Consider the following 7,711-nt stretch of genomic DNA (forward strand, 5'->3'; position numbering starts at 1 on the left):
ATTAAGGGGCTGGAGAGTGTCCAGAGAAGGGAATGGAGGTGGGGAAGGGTCTGGAGCAGAAGTCTGCCCAGGAGCAGCTGAGGGCCCTGGGGGTGTTGATCCTGGAGCAGAGGAGGCTGAGGGGAGACCTTGTGGCTCTCTGCAACCCCCTGAGAGGAGGTTGGAGCCAGGGGGGGTCGGGCTCTGCTCCCAGGGAACAAGGGATGGGACAAGAGGAACTTTTGGCACAACTCAAGTTGTGCCAGGGGAGGTTTAGGTTGGAGCTGGGGAAGAATTTCTCCCTGGAAAGGGTTGTCAGGGCCTGGCCCAGGCTGCCCAGGGCTGGGCTGGAGTCCCCATCATCCCTGGAGGGGTTTCAGAGCCCTGGAGATGTGGGGATGAGGGACATGGGGTGGTGGTGGCCTTGGCAGTGCTGACCTGATGGTTGGACTTGATGATTTGAAAGGTCTTTTCCAAAGTATTATTATTATTATACCAAAAGTATTTCTTTGATTCTATGATAGTGCTCCCAGCTCATGTTTTCTGAACAGTACAAGAAAAAAAAAAAGGGGCAGGTCTGTGCTGTGTTAAAGGCACAAACATCAGGTAGTCCTGATGATGGGGGCTGCAGGCACCCCATTAACAGGTCTGGGACAGAACCTGTGGCCTGGTGCCAGCTCCACCATCTTGTGCCTCCACTGTGTCTTGCTTGTTTATACTGAAGTGCAGTGGCACTTTAAAAACTGTATTTATTTTAAAGGCTGTGGGCAGGTAGGTCATCTAAGTGTTCTCAGTTGTCTCTAGCCAATAAAGTTGTAGAAAAGCCAGAATGTTGTTTATCCTGTGAGCAGAACAGCTGTATCCATCAAATGAATTATTGATGCTATTTTGCTGGAGCAGACCAAGAATTCCTAAATATTGCCAGGTTGTTTTCTCTCCAAATTCTTCTCCTCCACCACCCAGAGCTATTCCCCACTCACACAGGGTGGGGAGGGTTTACACCATTTAGTTGAGCAAACCTGAGGAATATGTCATAAGAAAACCTCCTGCCAGAAAGTCAGGGCTGCAGCTGGAGCAGCAGCAGGTCCAGAGGACAGAATAGTGCCCAGGAGATTGCTGCAGTAAAAAAGCAGAGTGAGCACCAAGTCAGCTGCAGGAAACCTGCACTTTGTCCTCTCCAGGCACCTGGGGGTTTTGTTTTGATGGCTCTTTGCCCCCTTTAGCAGCCTGAGCCCTCTCTCGTAGCTCCACTGCCCTCTGCTCCCCATCCCAGACACCTCATTTGCTTCTCTCTGTGGCCCATCCAGATCCTTTGTGTGGCTCCAGTTTGATTCAATGTTGTTTTGGTTTGTTTTGGTTTTTGCTTTTTTTCTTTGATGAAGAGCAGGGATACAAACAGCACTGGAGTGTTGGTGAGAGGTGTAAACCTCCCAGCCTGCCAACCCTCTCACTCCAGTCGTGCCTGGGTTGTTAGCCAGTAGCTGCTGTGCTGACAAGGGGCAAAGAATCCTCAGTGACCCAAGGAAAGCTCCCATGGCAGAGCCCAAAGGTTAATGCAGGGGCAGGAGTCACCACTGCTATTTTTTGCTATTTTTGGCAGTGCCCTGAGCCAACAAATGACCTCAGGCAAGCTGCTTGCTTTGTGCTCCCAGTGTCCTTGTCTCCCAAACAAGGCTTAGGTTGCACCACTCCAGGGGTAGGTGCCACGGTGTTTGCAGAACCCCAGCAGGTTCTGGGACCAAAGAGGACAAGATGAGAGCAAAGAGAAGTGCAGGTGGTCCTCAGGCAAGTCCTCCATGGGGAGGAGAGGACCTGTTCCCACTGCCTGAGGGGGGTCAGCTCGTGTCTTGGTGTAATGACAATAACTTTATATTGATATAATATATATTTATATTGATATAATATATTTATATTGATTGGTGGCTGCAGGCCCAGCCCTTTATAAATAAACACAGGGCTGTTAAGCTGGAGCTAGAAAAAGCACCCAAGTGACTGCACCCTTTGTCAGGTATTTACTAGCAATTAATGACCTCAGGTTGCACCAGGTGAGGTTTAGATTGGATATTAGGAAAAGTTTCTTTACTGAAAGAGTGGTCAAGTGTTGGAACAGGCTGCCCAGGGAAAGGATGGAGTCACCATCCCTGGAGGTGTTCAAAACCCATGTGTGGCACCTTGGGTTGGCTGGGGGTGTTGGGTTGGCAGCTGGACTTGATGATCTTAGAGGTCTTTTCCAATTTGAATGATTCTTAGAGTGGAGTCCCAGGTTTCTCACTTTCTCACCAGGCACCAAGAGCAGGGTGTGCCAAGGAGCTCCAGGAAACATGAACACAGCACTGAACCACTCACCTGGGGTGAATTTTAGCACAGCTGGCCAGGCCAGGAAAAGCTGGGAAGGCTTTTCAGGTGTCACTTTTTCCAATCACTGCCTCCCAGGAAAATTGCAACCAGATTAGTTGTATATCCTGACATGATGTGGGGGAAAAATAATTTTTAAAAATGTTAAATCCATGTCTTAGTCCTGCATCTGTTGGCTGTGTGGAGGAGAGAGAAGTACAGTAGTATCTACTGTCTGTGGAAATGTTTTCAGTCTCTGGGACTTCAGAGGGACTAAAAGCCAATTTCTCATCCGATGCCAATCAGCACAGCTCTGCAGCAGGAGCTGTGTTGGACTCAATCTTAACACTCTTTTTCCAGCCTAAATGATTCCCTGATGCCTTCATGTTTCTCCTTTGACATTTGCAGGTATTTAACACGCTGCAGCAGAAGACTTAACTTGGAGGAAGATGCCATGGAGAGGTGTCCCTCATGAGACAAGAGCAGTGGGGTAAGTGCCTTGACAAGGCCCAGGATAAATGCAGATTTGGGTTATGGTACTTTGGGGTTGTGCATGTCAGATCACCCAGAGGCCACACTGCTTCCTGACAGGGGGGGTTTTGTCAGTGAGGTGCAGGTTGGCTGCTGCTGAGTGCTGGGTTCTTCCCCTTGGCCACAGGTTTCCTGTGACCCACAGAATGTCACCCATCTGGTGAAACAGAAGAAATTCCATTTGCAAGTTCTTTCCTACTTCAAGCAAAGAATCATCTCTTCATGTAGCTGTAGACACCTCTTTATTCAACTGGGCATACAGAAATAATGGAAATAAATTTCTTTTATTCCCCATGTGGAACATTCACCCACTTAAATGACCCAAACCAGCTTATACAACATTGCACTTTCATCACCCTTCACCTCCAGCCCTGGCACTGCATCTGAAGCTATTCTGGGCCAGCATTCCCCTGATCATGCTCACAAATTTCCAGCTCCAGAGTCACTGGTAGCAAGTCACTCAACTCCAGATGTTGTCACCCCTCAGGACATTGACATGAAAGATAAAGGGGTGGAGGGGGGAGGCAATGGAGAATCCCAGCAGTTTCCACATGAAGCTCAACAAGAGGAGAACTGAATGCACTGAGAAAATGTGCTGCTAAACACGTGGTAACAAGAAAGGGAGGCAGAAAGAAGAGGCTGTTGATAGCCCAGTCCTTTCTAAACTCAGCCAGGTTGTGTTTTCCTTCCCACCAAGGACTTGGAACATTTTTCTGTCATGTGAAAGGGCCTACAGCACATAGGTGTAAGTCTCTCTGGGAGAAAAAAACCCCAAAACCAACACAACAAAGCAAAACCCAAAAAAGCCAGACACACACCAGGAAAAAACACACCCAGAGACTAAAGTCCCACAGCAAATTAAGTTCTAGATTCATATCTAACTCAGCTATCACAAATCAACATCACTCCACTGGAAGCCAAGCAAGCTTCAGCAGAACACACCAGCTGATAACTCTCCTTTATCTGCCTCTGTAATACCAACACTTCTGCTCTTTTGTTCTCAGAAATAAAACTGGAGCAAAGAGTATTTTCCATTTCTGTCACAGGCACAAAGGTATTTTTATATTTATAATGCACATTAAGACCTGCACACTGCTGGGTTTTGAAACAATGCAGCATGGGCAAAGGCTGTCCATTGTTTTACACAACATGCCAAGTAGAGCATCTGGCAAATGCACTTTCAAAGCATGAAAAGCAGTGGAGAATGAGAATTTCTAGCCTATCTAGTAGTTTTAGTTTGATGCTAGATATCATCACTCTCTGGAGGTCTTGCCTCTATTCTCTGAACTTCAAATCTAAAACCAAACTGGAATTCCACTTTTGGAATGGAACATGATGGGAAGCCATTTGCTCCAAAGTCAGATTCCTGCAGAAGTTACATGCAGAAAGTTGTTCCCAGCAGCTCAGGAAAGAACCCAATTGCATCTTAATAATTTCAATAAACAAACAGAGTTACATCTTTTCTCTTGCTGTTGAAGGAGGAGGACAGAGGGATTGCTCCCAAGGCAAGGGACTTTGTGTCAATGGTGTCACAATGTGTACAGGGCAGGTCCAGCCCAAAGCAGAAGGCTGTGCCCTGCCTGTCCCCCTCATTTAATCTGTGTTGAAACCAAGAAATGTGTAACCAGAGTTAGAGACAGGGACACGTTTGTCACCACTTGAGTGGGCAGAGTTCAGGGAGATTCTGTGCTGGGGGGCAGCTCAAGCAGAGAGGGTGCTGAGGGTGCTTGGCTGTGGTTGGAGTGTGGTGCAAGAGTTCAGCCCCTGCAATCCAGTTTGAAATGTTAATAATCTGCAGGGCTACCTAATATTTTCCTGGGGATTTTAAACATGAAATCACTGAAGTAACAAACTTACAGAACTTACAAATACTCGTGGTCAGGCTTGTGTTGAACCTCCCCAAACAAGTTGAACCCTTCTGTTTAATACTGACATTCCAAGCTTCCATAGGACTCCAACTTTTTGTCCCAGTCCAGGACAGAAGAAGTGACCTGACATTCACAAGATGGGCAGGTAGAAAATGGTTGTCTACCCGGGGTTTGTTTTTTTCTTTTTTCTTTTTTTTTTTTTATTTTGATTTGCAGAATAATTCCACCTCAGCACTCGTGCTGTTCCCTTGGCACTGCTGGGCAGGTGATGGCTTTTGGCAGACAGCTGGAAAGGAAAGGTGAGGACAGACCTGGCAGTTCACTACAGCCCCTCCACCAAAGCCTTAAAGCCTCAGCCACACTTCCCTGAATTACAGCTGCAGCTGTTTGCTGTGATCCCTCTTCCAGCAGGCACAGACCCCCAGCAGCTCCTCTCACCTCCCTGGGTGCAGAGGAGGTGTCTGAAGGAGCAGATCCCATCACTGCCAGGACCCCCAGATGAGTGAAGGTCTCATCCCCAGCCACTAACCCATGCCTGCTGATCATCAGCCCTGGAGACTTGCTGGTACAAAAAGGTCTGCTAAATTCTTGCAGGCAAAAGCAACTGCTACAGTTGGCCACAACAACCCCAAGCAGTGCTACAGGCTGGGCACAGAGTGGTTGGAGAAAAGCCAGGCAGAAAGGGAGCTGGGAGTCTGGATTGCCAGGAAGCTGAACATGAGTCAACAGTGTGCCCAAGTGGCCAAGAAGGCCAATGGCATCCTGGGCTGGCTCAGGAACAGCATGGCCAGCAGGTCCAGGGAAGGGATTCTGCCCCTGTGCTCAGCCCTGGTGAGGCCACAGCTTGAGTCCTGTGTCCAGTTCTGGGCCCCTCAGCTCAGGAAGGAGATTGAGGTGCTGGAACAGCGATTGTTCGGACTGCTCGGACTTCGCTGAATGAGGTCCGAGAAGTCCGAACGGTCGGGACTGGCAAACAAATGCAAAGAGTGACCACTGAAAACTTTGGCTGGCCCGAACCCTGCCATGGAACCCTACCCAGAGCACCACCAACAGTCAGCCTACGGGTTTGCGTTTTACCACAAACCTTGAACCTAGCAGCCCGAAGCGCTTCAGGTTGGTCACTTCATCCTAGGGCTTCATGTTGGTCATGTTCTAATCCTTATCTCAAATCAGATCAGAATAAAAGACTGTCAAGTCCTGGAGTTAAAAGGCATGTGACAACCTCCCCTCTATACCTTTTGGTCTCAAACCAAGAGATGAGCTACAAAACTGTAAATTTACAAGTAGTTTTTTTTAACAGTAAGTTGTTTAAAAGTGAGGTTCTTTTCACTTTCATCCAGGTTTACAATTAATTTCACCCTTCTAAGCTTTTCTCTGCAGCCAGCAGAGCATAAAACAATTCAACAAACAAAACAAATCAGGAAAAATAAATTTCACACTACCACCTTATTCCAAGAGCTTAAGTTTCAACAAAAAATCCCTATTGCCATGGGTGCATGAGTTGCTAACACTGCAGAAAGATTAAAAAAGAGGAACTAGCATATACCTAGAACCATTTGGGTTCATCAACAGTGACTTCTCCCAAAGCTTCCGTGATGGAAACCCAAGGCAGTGTGATGCTGCCATCCTGTCACCCTGCTCTGTCCTCTCCTCATGCACAGCTCCCACTGCCCTGGAGAGACACCAGTGATGAGAACAGACTCTGGCCCACTGTCCATTAGAGATGCTTCATTTGCAGCTAGGGAAAACTTCTCCTTAGCAAAGATTTTTGCTCAGAAGCCCATAGCCAGTCCTCCCCAGTTCCTCTTCCCTGGCTCTGGATCCTTTCCCTCCTGAGCAGCTCTGCCTGGAGCTCCAACTCCCTGTTGCCACTCTTCTACCGACATCTGGTGGCAGCTGCCTCACGAAGCAAAGATATTTCTTCCAACGTAGCCCAAACCCTGGCCACATCCTGTCCTGTCCTGCCCTCCAGAACCTGCCCTCGGCCTCCAGGCTGAACTTTGGGCCCGGCGAGGACCGTGGGGTGGGGGAAGGCTCGGAGGGCCAGGCCAGGCCTGGAGGATGAGGCCTTCCATCGATAGCAAGGATATATGGGCAGGCCATGCGAGTTTGGGGTGAGCCCCTCACCTTGCCCCTCATCGGGAAGAGCCAAATTCCCATCAGCGCTGTCCCCTCTTCTCTGAGGGGATCACCCCGAAACGCAGCCCAGCATGGCCCGGGGACACCCACCTCAGCCGCTTTCTGAGGTGAGGGGGCTTCTGGAAGCACTAATGACTCATTAACACTGATTACTTGGGATCCCGCCTGGCGTTTCTCAGTGGTTGGGGTAGGTTTGGTTGGAGGCAGCCGTGAGGTGAGATGAACACGGGGACAGGAGCGCCGCGGGTGGAATGATGAGCCGGCGGCCCCAGGAGCCGAGCAGCGCGGGTTTCCGTAGTGTAGCGGTTATCACGTTCGCCTCACACGCGAAAGGTCCCCGGTTCGATCCCGGGCGGAAACACCATCTTTTCCAACTCTATTTTTTGTTTTGTTTTCGTTTGTATTTTTCGCACTTTTTTTTTTTTTTTTTTTTTTTTGGTTTTGTTGTTGTTTTTTTTTCGTGTGGTTTTTTTTTTTTTCTTTTTTTTCTCCCTTTTTTTTTTTTTCCCCCCCGCCGGCCCCAAGCCCCATCGCTCCCCTCCTGCAATCCAAGAGAGAAATCCCAGCACCTTGTGGTCCCTCTGCGCCTGCCGAGCTATCGCCGGGCTTTGGGGAGGATCGCACGGAGCCAGGAGGGGCGCTTAGGCGTGCAGGTTTTGGAATCGCTGTGGGCGAGCAGGAAATGATTTAAAAAAAAAATACACGAATGCTTGTATACATTATAAAAACTGACAAAAGCCACAGTTGCGTTGGCCGGGAATCGAACCCGGGTCAACTGCTTGGAAGGCAGCTATGCTAACCACTATACCACCAACGCTCGCTGTACGGGGCTTTCCCGGCCTCCCTCAGCAAGCTCAAAG

General features: G+C 48.9%; 2 non-coding genes across 2 annotated transcripts; one reads left to right on the forward strand and one right to left on the reverse strand.

The window, feature by feature from the left end:
• The first annotated feature begins 7,139 nt into the window (after nt 1-7,139).
• Nucleotides 7,140-7,212, forward strand: TRNAV-CAC. The gene has a single exon. It is a non-coding gene; the product is annotated as a tRNA-Val (tRNA).
• Nucleotides 7,213-7,596: 384 nt separating this feature from the next.
• On the reverse strand, nt 7,597-7,668 carry TRNAG-UCC. Its single transcript has one exon. It is a non-coding gene; the product is annotated as a tRNA-Gly (tRNA).
• Between the last annotated feature and the right edge of the window lie 43 nt (nt 7,669-7,711).

This window comes from Calypte anna, chromosome 28 (assembly GCF_003957555.1).
Source record: "Calypte anna isolate BGI_N300 chromosome 28, bCalAnn1_v1.p, whole genome shotgun sequence".
Classification (NCBI taxonomy): domain Eukaryota; kingdom Metazoa; phylum Chordata; class Aves; order Apodiformes; family Trochilidae; genus Calypte; species Calypte anna.